The following is a 16,778-nucleotide window of genomic DNA, read 5'->3' on the forward strand; positions in this document are numbered from 1 at the left end:
TTTAAGGCATCATAACCTTCTATCTTTTGTCCCCACAGGCTTTATCCCTGTATATCCTGTAGCCAGAATAAATTTTGAGTCTATGGTTTTGTGGGTATGTTGTTGTCCCCGTGCCTCCATTGGAAATATTGCCTGATTCCCGGACCTTGCCATGTCAGGTTTTATATCTCCTGTTGTTTGGAGTCTTAGATAGGATCATCCTAATAGATTCCTGTAAGTTTCCCTTGTCCTAGGTTTCTGGCTCATCCCAGAGATGTTCCCAGCCCCGATTTCCGCATTACTAATTTAAAGGCTTCAAATAGCTACAGTTTCTAGAGCATGCAAAGTGTATACCATACTTCAGTGGGTTATTACTTCTAACAAACAGATTTAGCAGAAAACCACCCCCTCACTATAATTACAAGTTCTCCAGGTATTTCCTTAAGTAGTAAATAGCTTTGAAAACATGTAACAAAGGAAAAGGAAATGGAAAACTAATCTTGCTTAAAAAAAAAAAAAAAAAAAAGGAAAGCTTTGTGACCACTCTGCATTAATTCTGCAGTAGATGTCTATCATTCTCACTTATTCTTTGGTAGTCAACATTATTACATTTTCTTCATTTCTTGTCCAGAGATGCTCAGTGGTGAACTAGTTGATTTATTGCAGAGAACCAACCAACACCTTCCATGTCAAAGACATTTAAAATGTAATAGTTTCCAAATATGACATGTTTTTTGCATAACTTACAAGATTACTAATGTGAAATGGAGTCTGATATGAAATATTTAAAATGAAGTTTTTGTATCTAAAAAATAGACAGTTTCTAGATATTGGTTCACTAAATGTATATTGAGTCTATAGAAAATTCATTGAGGCAAAACCAGTATTAAATATGAATATGCAGCAATGGTTATGGGAGATTAGAAGATATGTAAATATAAAAGATAAGAACACTAGAATTATAGAAAGATAAATGAAATTAATACCAGATAAAATAATTTTTGAGATCCAAGATGGTGGTGAGCAGCGTGGACCGTGTTTATAAGCTCCAGTAAATGATTCAGGGAATTGCACGGAATTTTTAACCAGGAACACCAAGCTCACCACCTCACTACAGGGGGAGTACCCCACATGACTCAAATGAATTTTCTACCTAAGTTGACTGTCAGGTTTTAGATATTGATTGATAGTTACTGTTTAGAAAAAATCAGTAGCTTCAGCAGTTATAATAAACATGGTTTGCATGAGGATTGGGGTAAAATTGCTTTGCTCTCAAGTTTCAATCAAGATGTTATATGAAAGAAAATGGTATAAGGTTGGTTTAATATGAATTTTAGAGTCTTGAAGAACATATGATTTTGATTTGAAGTAATTAGACTCATCCAAGTATTCATAAAGGAAGCTAGTATCTCAACTTAAGAGGGAATGCCATTAGTCTGTTATGTACAGATGCTAGAAGGAAAACCGAACTTTCTCAAACTCAATAACAATTGACTATCTGGCTCCAGCTATGTCCTCTGCTTGCTTGACTTCCCACATCTATACATCCATTTTTAAAGCTTTTCCCTGGGACCCAGAATACAGTAGTCAGCCAATCTCTTTAAAATTTCTCTTCAAATCTCTGTCTCTGTCTCTGTCTCTGTCTCTCTCTCTCTCTCTGTCTCTCTCTCTCTGTCTCTCTCTCTCTCTCTCTCTCTGTCTCTCTCTCTCTCTTCTTTCTTCTCCATCCCACCTCTTTGATTTACTTATATCATATAAATAAATGCAGACAATAGCCTTTGCAGGGTAGTATATATAAATTCAGGGACATAAACCAGGAGGTAGGATTTTCTAAAGTATTATGCATGGCACCTTCCATGTAAATAGTTCTTATGTAATTGATATGAGCTCTCCTTCCCACCTTCCACTTCTCGCCTAGAGAGAGAACCAGGTTCTTGTTGCATGCAACATGAGTTTTCTACCAACAATCTGATTTTTACTAACTACCACTGATTTCTTATCTTGCAAATAAATGCAGAAATAGCATTATTTTTTAATACCAGGGCTAATGAAATGTTAAATTATTGTTTCAAAGTGATGATCACTCCCAGCATTCCATATATCTTCAAATTTAAGGCTAATCTGGAATACATAACGAGTTAAGGTCATTATATATTACATAGAATGCCTCAATGTAGATAACAAAATAAAATAATAAATAAAAAACCTAAGGAATATACTTAAAATCATTCTCCATGTTCAAAAAGACAAGATTTAAAATATTTACTATTATACTCGAGTAATATTAACTTTATGATATATTAAGAAAATATATTTAATCTAAGGAGATAAAGAAGCTTTTAAATAATTGTTTCGTTGTTGTTGTTGTTTTGAGACACTGTTTCTCTGTTTAGCTTTGGTTTTCCTGAACTGGCTTTGTAGACCAGTCTGGCCTTGAACTCACAGAGATCTGCCTGCCTCTGCCTCCCCTAACACTGCGATTAAAGGTGTGTGTCACCACACCTGGCTACATTTAAAAAAAAATCCTTGGTGAGCTTTTAATGTGAATTGATATATTTAAAACAAGGATCCAGGGTAGACTGGGAGGGAGCATGGCACAGATTGAAGTAATTATATTCACTGCCATCTCACTTGAGACAGAGAAACAAAGTGAGTAACCCACCATAGAAGGAAAACCAAACTCGTGGAAAAGGCACCTGCCAGGAGAGGAGACTAGTGTCCCAGCACTTCCATCAGGGTCACTCGTGTGTACTGTGTCTAGACAAACTGTTTGAAATGGAACGAAATAGGTTCCCATCTGAAACCCAGGCTCCAGTGTAAGCAGCCTGCCTTCTTAAGATTTAGGCTGCTGATTGGCTGTCATGTGGCTGGGCATTCAGTATGCTAAACAGTGATACAAAATCTCCCCCTACCCTTGTTTTCTAAAAGGAACCCTTGCCCAATTTCAGCAGTGGATTCCGGAAGCTTTTAAGCATTCTGACTCGAAAACATGAAGTAAAAGTGGGCTGGCTGACTGAACTTGAACAACCCATAAAATGGAAAGGCAGACTCATAAAACTAAAACCCGGTGACCAGTTCATTAACCAGTTTGTTAACTCAACAGCCGAATGAAGACATTTGTACAGCACCCACGAGACACATCAGCACAGAGCCACTACTGGCAGCTGAGATAAAAGAGCCACCTTGTCTTTCCAGTGCACTGTATTGCTACCAGAAACTACAGGCCATGTGCTGCAGTTAGGAGACACCTCCGTCTGACAAGGGATCCAAACCATGGTCAGCCTCATGTGTATCCAGGCCTGTGGGAGACAAGACTTAGCACTGCTTACACTGAAATCATGATGGGCAAAGGTCCCTCTCTTCCTTCTGTACATTTAGATCTCCACAAAGGAAGGTCCATCTGTGTTCTGTTTCCCTCTCAGGTCTAGGCACTCTCTCTGGAACATCTGAGATGAACCAGCCTCCTTCATTTCTTTCCAAGTCGGCTGGTGACTTTGGACTTGGAATGCCAGTATCTTGTTCTGGAAGAATGGCTTTCGTTGTGGCTTGCATGCGTTGGTGGGCTCTCTTCACAAGTTTTTGAGCCTTCTTCATAATGCCAGGAGATCTATGGACGGTAAATGTCATCTTTACGCTCTGAATTGGTCTTTTCCCGGCGACCGTAGTGCTCTGTGTACAGAACCATCTCATACAGAAGTAGGACTGCAGTGAAGGCCACACAAAGAAGGCAAAGTACAACAGAGAGAATTTGGGTGTTAGGGAAGAGGTCTTGTCCAAAAATTATGCAAACAATAGCTTCCAGGAAACCAATGATCCCAGCACTGAGAACCCTACACAAGTGGATGTCTGTGTATGTACACTGTATGTCTGTGAGGTAAGCATGTACTGTTGTGGGAGCCATACTGCTGCCAATGAAGAGAATTCTACACCAGCATAGAGACTGGCTGCCACAGAACACAAAGTGCTTCAAGAAATTATTCAACCCAATCAGCTGCCAGATGACAACGAAGAGGTATATCCCAGCGATTCTCTAAAGAAAGGCTTAGCGTCAAACCACCTGAACTAAGGCCAGGTAGCCGGGGTGAACTGCATCCCAGCACTTTTGATCTTCCCTGTGATGATATGGATGTCTACTTCAAAGCTTTCCTGCTCCATATCCTTCTCCTGGTCTCTCCTGGACATCTCTCATGGCTGATTCCCTCACTTCCTCCTCACTACAATTTTTTTTTTAATATATATACTTAACATTACAAACAGATTTAATGGGAAAAAGTAGTTCTATTTGTAGTTTCTGGCTTTATTTGATTATCACTCTTATCTTTCATTTACTTAAATACTACATTTTAACTATTATATTTATAAATAAATAAAAACCATAAAAGACTTACAGTTTCTTTATAAAGAACAAAGATAAAAGGACACCATAGAGAACTGATTGAATAACCTGATATAAAGAAAAAAAGCACAGAATGATCCAAGAAGGAAATCTTGTTATAATAATTATTTGAAATGAGCGTTTCTAAGTGTTTTGTGAAAACAGAAATACAATTTGTGTTAAATAAATTATTTATTTTGGTAAGGACAAATAGCCACTACTTACTCCCATATGGTTCTAGGGGTCACCTATTTTTGAGGTTTGTGGTTCAGATAGGGAATGATTTTTCTGGTGGAAGCCGACGCACCTAAAGTTTTTTTTTTTTTTTTTTTTTTTTAATCAGTTGCTTCTCAGTTAGGTAACTGACTGTAAGCTGTACCTGGAGGGATAAATAGCCAAGCATGTGTCTTATTGCCTAGTGTTTTTAAATGGGATGTTTGCATGGTGTTATTCATATAGTATTCAGAAGAAAAAAGGAAAAAGCTCAGCTTGGAGTCAACGTGCTTTTATATGTCCAATTTGCATCTTATTTAATATTAACCCTCTGTACAAAGCATAGCACAGGTTAAGTCACAGATTTACCTGTACTGTATGGAATCTCACAATATAATGTTCTCTCTTTTTAAAGAATATATATATATATATATATATATATATATATATGTGTGTGTGTGTGTGTGTGTGTGTGTGTATGTATGTATGTATATATGACTGTTTCCCACTCAGATTCATTTTTTCTTTTCTTCATTTTTCTGACAGTATTTTTTTTTCTGTAGCCATGCCTAATGAATAATAAGAACTTTACCATTGAACCATGTTGCCAGGTTTATCCTATATTCATGAGGTTGCTGTTTTATTCATCAAGTAATCTCCATGCATTTTAATCCCTTTCCAAAGAGGTATATTTAAAGGTAACGTGTAAATACCAGTATCACTTTAATTGAGAGCATATTTATTTTTTATTACATTGTTATAAAATGATGTGTATTTATATAATATATATTTATTATATCTTAAGGTATTATATTTTAAAACAGTGAACTTTATTCTGGTTAAATAATTTAGGATTAATATTCAGTAGTAATTAAAAATTCTCACTTTCTATAGTAAAAATTGGGGAATGGTCTAATTTTGAAATAGATTTGAAACTTTTTATTCCTCCAAACAAGTTTTTATGTAATTAGTTGATATTATATAGATCCAGACTGTATTTCTGGACCTGTTCTTATGATAATAACATATAGATACTGTGATCAATATTCACTTAAAACAGAACACCATGTTTTTTATCCCCATTGAAACCAGAAAGATGTAAGTGAGCTGATTTTTATGCATCATAAAGATTGGAAATAAGATCAAAGGACTACTGATAGTTTCTTGAAAGGTGATGGACAGTGCAGAGTGGTGATGTGTTTCTACCCTTGAGCCTGAAGGAATATATTTGAAGTTAAAATAATTGTGGTTTTATGCCAGGAATGTAGAGTAAGAAAAAGATAGCAAAACATTAGCCAATGAGTAAAAAGGCTGAACAAATCCTATTGCACTGTGACTTCATAGTCAATAACAACAATGAACTGTACATTTCAAAAGGCCCGGAGGACAGACTTTGAAAGCTTTTGCCACAAATAAAATCAATATTTGAGAGAGTGGGTATTTGTGATCTGAGTGGAAATATGCCATGCACACATATATTGAAAATACCATACCTCTCATAAATACTTGTATTTCTGTACAATTAGGTATTAGGTAAAAATAATTAATTAAATTTCTTTATTTTATTTATTCACTTTACCTCCTGATTGTAGCCCCAATTCTTCTCCACTCACAGTCTACCCACCCTCCTCTACCTCCATCCTCTTCCCCTATTCCTCAGAGAAGGGGAGACCCCCCCACCCCTCCACCCCAGCTCATCAAATCATATCCGAGCTCTTCCCCTATAGCCTAGCAACACAGTCCCACCAGGAAGAAGTAATTAAAAACCTGGCAAAAGACTTTATGTTTGAAATAGCTTCCTCTACCCTCACTAGGGGACCCACATTAAGGCTGAGCTGTCCTCAGCTACATCTTTGTAGAGAACCTAGGTCCAGTCCTTCTTGGTCGCTACTTCGGTCTCAGCAGTCCTCTCTGGGCCCTAGTTAGTTGGTCATGTTGGTTTTCTTGTGAAGCTCCTGTCACCTCCAGATCCTCTTGTCATTCCCCCCTACTTTCCCACAAGGCTTCTTAGACATTGCCCAATGTCTGGCTGTGAGTCTCAGCATCTGTTTTGAGGAAGTCTGCTCAATCCTGTCAGCAAGCATAGCAGCGTATCCTTAATAGTGTCAGGGAATGGTTCTCTCCATGTTACTATAAGCCTTTACTAAAGTCCCTCTCATCTATCCCAGGAACCTATGCTGACTGCCCTGAATTCCCTCGCCACCTTATCACGGAGATGCCCCCACCCACAGTATCTCTTTTCTAAATATATAATTATAGTTTTAATCACATGAAATATTTATATATGAAAATTTTCTACTTGTCTACCGAATACATTGATTGTTTTAAATAAAATAAACAATATTGCTATTGAGAAAAGGGATTTATTTTTTCATTAGTAAAAATCAGTCTTCATTTTTGTAGCTAAGGTGACGATGAGGTATGTGATCCATGGAGCCACTAAACCTTACACCATAACATCTAGCATTTTTCATGAAGTTGGTATAGAAACAAGGGCTATTACCCGTAATGTGTTACTATCAATTGATGTAGACTTGTCTGGATTTTGAAATTTTATAGCAGCAAAAATGTTAGGTGAAGGTATAGAAGTTAAAAAAAAATAAGCACTCCCATCAATAACATGAGTCAATAAAGTACACATTTTTGAGCATTAACAGCTTATGTATTTTTAAAAGTTGTCCTCAGTGGGAAAATATGGTTGAAATGTAATCACATAGAATAATCTTTCCATAATAGATTGTGCTGACTCAGAACCTTTTATGGAGGTTATTTTTGGTTAATAGTATAGAAGTTTACCATGATATTGTGCTGAGGTCTTTAAATGCTGACTCCATGATGGCATGAAGCCTGCCTTATGATATACTAATCTTATGAATTGCTTGACAGTTCTTTAAATAACACTCAGTTTGTCATTTATCAGATTTTTATCCACCATACTAATGTGTTTTGATAATTAAGAATGACATGTAGTGATTAATTGTCATGATACATGGACTAATACAAATAACTTTATACTATACACATTTTCCCCTGGCCTGCGGGGTTTGATTAAAACTCGGGAGGAAGGTCACCTGTTGAAAATGCAAGACACAAAGAAGGAGAGCAAGTCTGATTGATAAAACTCTCAAACTTTATTAGTCAGGCAGCAGCTTTTATAAGTCAGAAGGCAGAGAAGCATATTGCTATAGCAACCCAGCTGCAGGCTTTTCTCAAAACACAAGGAATTCCAGGCAAGGTCATAATGTCCTGCCACACAGGGTATCTGGCTCCCTCTTTGTCTAGTCTAACTGCTAAACCATAACAGGGTTGCTACAACTCTATCTGTTGTTAGTGTAACTGCTGACCCACAACAGGGTCAGCTAGTTTCTGGTGAAAGGCAAACTCTGGGAAAAACAGACTTAAAGGTGCAGACTTGGACAAGATGGCTGAACATTGGTTATATGACCTATTGCCCCTAACAAAATTTAATCTATTTAAACTATTCTCCATGTATTTCAGAGATGATTTATTTTGAAATGCGCTCCTACTATATACAATATTTTTGGATGCTTACATTATAATGAAAGTATACATTAACATACTCTTGCTTGCACAAATCTGGAAAAAATGAAATTGTATAGAAGGCTCATATAATAGCCAAATCAGAAACTAGCCATCCTGGCACATCAACTCACAGGACTAAGTGCATCCTCTTCCACTGATGCTAGGCAAGGCAGACCAGGTAGGGAAAAGTAATCCAAATGCAGGCAACACAATCCATGTCAGACACATCCCAGGCTCCATTTGCTACAATACTCACATGAAGATCAAGCTGCCCATCACTACATATATGTATAAGGCCTTGGTCTAGTCCATGGATGTTCTTTGGTTGGTGCTTCAGTCTCTGTAAGTTCCTGTGGGTCTAAGATAGTTGACTCTGTTGGTCTTCTTTTGGAGTCTTTTTTTCCCCTTCGGGTCTCTCTATCCTTCCCCCATATTCTTCCACAACACTCCCTGAGCTCTGCCTAATGTTTAGCTGTGGGTTTCTGCATCTGTTTTTATTTGCTGCTGGGTGGAACCTCTCAGAGGACAGTTACGCTAGGCTCCTGTCTGCAGGTATAGCATAGTATTATTAATAGAGTCAGGGGGTGTTTTTCTCCCATGGGGTGGTCTCAAGTTGTGCCAGTCATTTGCTGGCCATTCCCTTATTCTCTGCTCCATCTTTATCTCTTCATATTTTGAAGATAGGGTAAGTTTTGAGTTGAAAGTTTTGAGGGTATGTTGGTGTCTCCTTTCTCTCATGAGAAATCCTGACTGGCTAGGAGGGGGCCACTTCAGTCCCATGTCCCCTGTTACTAGGTGTCTCAGACTCACTGATATATCCTTCCAGGAGCCTTCCCTGTAGCAGATCTCTGGCTTGTCCCAGAGATGCCCCTCAATATAGGTTTACCTTCTTTCTCTCAGCTGTCTCCTCCCACCCTTGGTCTCCCCATACTTGATCTCTGCTCTTGCTCCCCTCCCCACATTCACTTCTACCCAGTTCCATCCCTTCACCCACTTCTGATATATATTCTAAACCTGTTATACATACAACACAATCATAAATTCATGCTAGGAAACAGTATGTGTGTTCATCAGAGAAGCAGACATGAAAGCATATATGAGAGTAGGTTAAAGAGGTTTCTCTAAGACCAGAAAAATATGATTTTAGGTGTTAAAGACCTATCTGCTACAGAAGATTCGTCATGCTAAGAACAGAGGTGTCTAGTGCACTTCATCCCCTTGAGAACTTAAAGGAAAGGCTCTTATTCTGTTTAGTTTTTTCTCTTGCATATAAAAATATATAAAATTTGTAACAAATCTTTATAAATGCTCCTATATATGTAAGTAGTTTTCCACAACTTTATATTGTTATGTTAAATTAAATATCCTATCCTTCCAGGTGTTTTGATTGAGAGATGTTAGGGTTAGTTTAGCAATTTGACTTCAAAGCACACATAGAAATGACACCAGCACTCACATCACATATGGAAATGCACACACACACACACACACATATATATATATATATTAGTATATATATTCATAAAAGTACATGTGAAATATGGACAATAAATGGCATTCTTTGTAGAGAGATAATATACCTAAGATACGCTTTGATTGAATCCTACAATATTTTTGAGGATAATTAAAGTTTTCAGGTTCCTTTTTTTTTCAGGTCACAAGATAGTTAAATATTTGAAATAACATGATTTTGAGTTTTACTAAATGGTCCATTGAATAGTCAAGTTATCATAAGATAAACTATTTGAAAATACTCAGTAAGAAGAAAACAGAAACACATAGAATGTTTTTTGGATTGAGTTTATCATTGGTGTCACATGGTGACCATTGATTTTATAGGCATTGTCTCTGAAAATATCTGCAAATTCTTTTTTTCAAGGAGTTAGTTTTGTTATCAATGGATTAAAAGCAAAAAAATCACATTATTCTGCCATGAATTTTGCCACTCAGTTTCATCAAACACTCAAAAATATCCACAGGAACTTAAGAATGTGATGGAGATTAAGAACATACTCTGTGCCATCTCATAACACAATCTGATAATGGGCAGAGATAGAGGCAAATTCCATAAGGTGTGGCAGTTAATAAAGAAATGTAAACATTTGGACTCATTAGACATGACTGTATCCAGTGTGAAACTTCCAGAGACAGAGAAACAAAACAAACAAACAAACAAAATCACAAAAAACAAAAACAAAAAAACAAAACAAAAACAATAATTAAATTAAAGGGTATATTAAGATATTGGAAGTAGAAAAGTGATGATAATAATTATGGGAAGAATCATATTCATAAAGACTGTGTAGAATTAAATACTTAGTAAAAACAAGCCAAGGTATATAGTTAAGTAGAATAATGTTGCATAGCATGTGTGTGTGTGTGTGTGTGTGTGTGTGTGTGTGTATGTGTGTGTGTGTGCATACACATGCATGTGCCATCAAGGAGATAAACCAAAAAGAATATCTTAACAAATGTATTAACTAATAGACTAAGAATATTTATTATTGTTAGGGCATAGGAACCTGGATTCATTATTTGTACCACACAGAAATACATTGAGGGTATATGATAAAGGTGATCAGAACAGAGAGGGTATGGGAAACAAAGGCTGTGGAGATGAGCAACAAAATAAAGAGGAATAAAGCTTAGAATTTGGGGATAGTCCAGTTTCTTAGAGAATGAATAGTGCTAATATTAAATACAATGAGAGTAGGAAAAAGGAGAAGCTGGTGCTAAGGTGCTAGACACATAATATATGTCTATATTTCTTAGTGATATCTTAACAGGTACTCATAGAGAAGTAGATTGAGGGTTATCTTTTAAGATGGATTAATATGCTTCTCACTCACACACACAATCCTAAGGGAATATGCTGTTGAGAGAGTTGAAAACCTTTACTTGTAGGATCACTGAAATGTAATGTCAGTGGCTCATACAATAAGAGCCTCTTAACTTATGGATAGAGTATTGTGTTGACTTAAAATTCAACTTATAAATACAGATTAGATTCATCTCTCTAACAGTAGCCAACAAAACAGAAATAAGATGAAGCAAGCCGACATAATTTTGTAGTTTCTTGGTTTTAGATAAATGCTAGCAGCTAGTCATGAATAAAATTCTTGACATTTACTCTGACTTAAGTTCATTTATATTTATAAATGTATGTGTTTTCTTCCCTGTATGCACTTGTGTGAATATTTTGCTGAATTTTCCAATACAAAGGTTGTTATGCATCTTACCGGTTTATAGGTACAGAGTCTTTCAAGTACATCATAGTTTCTCTAAAGGTGCTTTACAAAGAGCTATTTTTAGTAATCCTTACTAAAAAAAATTGATGATATATTTCTCTATACCACTCCACAACTATGAGCTCTAATTTTATAGATTTTTTTTTCTCAGAATATCTTTCAAATATACATTTGGGTATTATTGTGTATTATTGGGTATACATTGGGTATTATTGTGTAATGTCTATTTTATTCTATAACAACTTAGTGGAAAGAATATTATAGTTGTTAGTCTCAGTGTTACTCAGCTTATTATAAAAGAAATTATAATAATTACCTATGATAAAGCAAAGCAAACAGAGTAAAGGTTTAGGTTGGTTCAGAGTTTTAAAGAGGTCAATCCATATCCATGGACCTTATTGCTCTGGGTTTTGGTAGCACAAGAGAGTATGGCAGATAATGTTTATGCCGTTATGGCTGGATCCAAAAGAGACAGAGAAAGGGAAATGGGGAAGTCCCCCATGCTATGTATAAACACACAATGCCTCACCTGGGAAGTTTCCTCCATCTCCAAGCAGGCTCAACATCAAACCTGAGCATTTAAGACATGATAAACCATACTGTTATCACTTGAAAAACAACTATTGATACAGCCTAAATTTTTCTCAGTTTAAGAGAAATGCACTATTATATGAATTTTGAGTATAATTTGTATGTTGTAGAACTATAACCAATCAATTTACCTTTAATATGGAGGTTTAATTGTCATGTTCATCTCTGTGAATTAGAGTGTAGAAAATTTGCTGAAATGACGAGATCCAGTGCTGGGAGAAGAATCCTATATTTACCATTGGAATTATGCTACATTTTACCCCGAAGAATGCTTGGGTTTCATAATAGCAGGGCCAGTAAATATAGATAAGACCATTGATTTTTAATAAATCTACCAGAAAATAAAATAATAATTGACATTTTACACCTGTGCTGTATGATCTGCATGTTTAACATACATGTGAAGGAACTGTCTTCAGCCCTGTCTTTGGTCTCTTTTCTGATGTACAACTACCCAGGTTGTGACTGGTTATAAATAGATTTTATTATTTAAACTATTTGGTTGTCTTTTATGCCTATAACAATTAATGTCATGAAACCCTGCTCAGGACTGGAGATATTTATTTGCGTTTCATTCCTATCTATGAACTTGGGTAGGGGAAATGTCTTATATATGAACTGATGCTGTATGTGAGACTTCAAGAGGTCATGAAAGATATCAAATTATCATGTTGGAAAGGGTTCGTTCATGTTCTGATTATAGGGAGTTATGAGCAAATTAGAAGAGTAATTTACATATACCCGTCAGTATATTGGACTCAAGTTATTAAGGAAATATGGTCATAAGAGTTGGTTAGGTCATATGCTAGAGAAGATAAATAGCTTTTGACACATATGATTTTGACAGAGTATAACATGTTCAAGTGGGACTAACCTTACAATATTTCTCATGGTTCACTTTTACCTTCACATTGAATATTTTATAACAGACAATTTTTAGCACACCACTACTAGCTTCTAATGGTACACAGGACACACATAGAGCTCCTGGTATTCTTGGATGTATGTCTCTAATTGCAGAGGATGTGTCCTCAAACATGTGCTTCCTTTATGAGTATTCTTTACTCACTTGTTCCTACTAGTGTCATGTTGTATGATACATCATGTTAAAGGTTAGTCATTACCTTGATGTATGAGATTAATTTTACTGCTTAGAAAGGCGTAGCTTCTATAGCTACTTTAATCAAATGCATAACTTTAGGCAAATGTGTAAGAATGTTTATTTGTACATTGATGTCTTTCATTGAAGATCTTTCTCTGTATTTTACCTTCCAAACCAACAAGAAACAAAAAGAGCAGAATGATTCCAGCCACAATAAATTTTTAAAAAGCATAAAGCTGTATCCTATTACTAAATTGAGCACTGGAGTTTATAACATATAAAATTATACTGATTTTATGGCATGCTAAAAAGGAATGAAACAGAGAATCATGGGTTTTTATTTTTGAAAATTCTACTATAATCTTTAGCAGGGATGGGCAACAATTGTGGGAAATTCTGATACTCCATTCCCAGGTGTTTTCCCTTTACCAATGGCACTTTTTGCTTTCCAAACTCTTCAGCCTCTACCCTCAAATTATCTAGTTGCACAGCCAACTCTGAAATCCTTTGCAGAACTATAGAATTCAACGACACTTCTGGTTTTTATATCCCATCAGTCTTTCTTCCAAACTTTTTAAGAATGGAATATAGGAAGAAGACAAAACAAAACCAGATAATTCCCTCTGGGTATAATGTAGATAAGAAACCAGCAGCAGAAGCTGCCATTTTGCTGACAACCTGAACCAGTATTTTTATATGTTCAGAACCTGTAGTTTCCTCTACAATATTAGAAGTTAAGTTACTGATTATGCTCGAGTCACATTGGGCACCACGTGTAGGCTTTGAACCTTTTCAAACCTATTTTATCTGTGGTTCTTTAATGCTTATACCTCACATCCAACCCAACTATCTTAGATAGGGAGAGAAAAAAGGTTAATGAAAAAAAGGAGAAGTAGACCTTCTTAGACTCAGTTTCTGGAAGCAATTCTACTGTCGTGGTTGGCAGGATTCCAGAATGCCTGTTAAACAGCAAACTAGCAATTCAGCAAAGGGGACTTCAACCACAGTAGCTGGAAATTGGTGCAGCAGCTGTAACCCGGAACCTCAAAAAATTCTCTGGAGTAGTTCTCTCTAGAAATATCTTGAAGAAGAGTAATGAACAGCCAAACAATAGGAAACAAGACCAAAAGGCCTACCTTCTTGTTTTGGGTACACACACATACACACACACACACACACACACACACACACACACACACACACACCTCCTCTCAGAGTCCGTACTAAGATGTTTCAGGTAGGCAAAGACCATGCCCCTGAAAGAGGCAGTTCCTCTTGTAGTGGACAAACATCACCTATTCTTTCACAAGTCTGTTCCTCATCCCACACTTAGAATGAAAACAGTAACATGTTTACATCCACTACACACTTCTAAAAGTATTTCATAATACCACATAAAACAAGATAGTCAAATATAATATCTTGGTATATTATGTTTAAAATATAAGTTAACTTATAATAATGACCATTTTAAAAATAATCATTGAAGAAAATAAGTCTTCTCTTGTGAGTGCTGCACTTCTGTTTGTTGTTTGTTCTGTCCTCTTCTAGCTTATGTGTTTTTATTTTATATTTTATTTTTTAGGTATCTCTGTTTTCTAATGATAGAGAAAGAAGTATGGTAGAGATGCTCTGGGGGGAAATGAGGACTATCTAGGAAAAGTTCCGGCAAGGAAAATAATAAGCAGTATATATTGTACTAAGAACTCTGTTTTAATGAAAATCGAAAAAGATTATCATAAAAAGACATTACTTCAAAATTTTAAATGGTACTTGAATGTACATGAGTGAGGTGGATAGTCCATAGATGAGGATTCTGTAGTTTTTTAACAACTTGTCATAACTGAATAATGTAAAATGGGAAGGAATCCTTTATTTGAATCCTTTATTTGAATAATAAATCTTTTATTGGAAAGATATGTATTAGCCTTGTGGGTATCTTCCTTCTTTCCATCGTTTCTGTTTTCTCTATGTCCATGATGACAGTGTTTTTTTCTAATGTTTCTTCGGAAATATTTCAAAGTTTACAATTCAAAAGCCTGCCAACATCATTAGAAAAAGAAATCAATGTTCAGTTTTAGTCTGATTTTTCTCTTATTGCTGACATCCTAGAGGATTGCCTAGAACAACGGATCACAAATCTCATCTACTCTGCAGTAGACCGAGTATCTACACCATCAAACATCTTAGAAATGTATACTTCTAAATTTTAACATAATTTTTACTCTTGATTATGTTGACATCTTCTACCCGATCAAGCACTGGTACCTCTTTACAACATTTAAATACACAAATATGGAGAAGTTGAGACAGAGCCTCCTATTGTACCAGAGGCTCCAGTGAAATTCATGCTAATTATCCTGACTTGACCTCCCAAATATACAGATTACACGTGTGAGCTGAAGTAAAATATCACTGAGTATATTGCTCTGGAGTGATGTCTGAGGTTTCAGATTGCTAAACAGAGTCTATAGGAAACAAAGCAAATTGGTGTGAAAGTCGATCTACGGCCATAAAGGTATAAGTTCAGGAGTTGTCAGATGACTGAGATTGAGCAAGCAGAATAACTTCTGGTGTAGTATGCTTACATGAAATTATTATATATGTAGAATATTTCTTATATAATGCAATATTTTAAAATATCTCTTATATAAATTCTGATCAATGTAGAAATTAATATTTTTGGCAAGTTAAAGTTCAATTTATGCTTCCCTATCACGCTTATCACACAATTATATTTAAGTAATGAGTAATACTCATTGAAAATCTGCATTCAGAAAAAGAAGAATAGAAAATACAAGGCATACATTAGTATAGGAAGGAGTTGATGGCTCCTTGCATTGTCAGGGTAGTTAATTCCAGCTGGACCATCTGTCAGTGGTTAAATTTGCTCTCTGGCAGGAGTTATGTTTTTCATTGTCCTCTATAGCCTCTGCATCCTTCTTTCTGGAAGGCTTGTTTTGCTCCATTATGTGCTTTGTCCACATGTAACGCTGGCAATGAAACAGATATCCTTCTTTAGAACTGAAAACATTCACCTGATACTTCAGTGCATGGAGGGTTATTGTATTGAGAACGTACAGGTTGAGCTTGAAATTTGTAAGTTTTGGTTATTGTAATATGATTTAAAAAGAAAAGAGCAAGAGCAAACATTAAGGTAAATTTTATGTATTTGAGATCTTGTATAATCCTTTGGTGGACGTGTGCGCTTGTTACCTGTGAAATCATAAATTTGTGATATTGCTCTACATTTTAAGTAGAAGAAAGATACATTTATAGATTGGTAGATAAGTACTGAGTTATTTATCTAGCTAGCTAGCTACCAAGATGCTACACAGACAGACAGATAAATAGATAACAGAGCAGTATGCAAAATTATGTGCAACTAAGTGTATATATATATAAATATATATATATAAGTGTATATATATATAAAATATAGGTAGATTTAAATACTTATTCACAGGCACACAATTATATATAACTCATAATAATTTTAAAGTGGTTTTTAAATCCATCACAGATGCCTCAGTGGATATAAGGCTGCGTTTGTATCTACATGCTTCCTAATCTTGGCATTGTCAATTAGAAATAATCTTTAAAAGATGAGTTTTTATGAAGAAACATTTAAGTTTGTCTTTTACTCAGAAAAATATACCATGTTCTGCTGAGAATGTATTAAAGTTGACTCAGAGGAAATACCAGAGACATCTTTCTACTGAGCTAC

General features: G+C 35.7%; 1 pseudogene; it reads right to left on the reverse strand.

Moving 5' to 3' along the window:
• Nucleotides 1-3,246: 3,246 nt before the first annotated feature.
• LOC127193589 (phosphatidylserine synthase 1-like) lies at nucleotides 3,247-4,161 on the reverse strand (annotated as a pseudogene).
• Between the last annotated feature and the right edge of the window lie 12,617 nt (nucleotides 4,162-16,778).

Source organism: Acomys russatus, chromosome 9, assembly GCF_903995435.1.
Source record: "Acomys russatus chromosome 9, mAcoRus1.1, whole genome shotgun sequence".
NCBI lineage: Eukaryota > Metazoa > Chordata > Mammalia > Rodentia > Muridae > Acomys > Acomys russatus.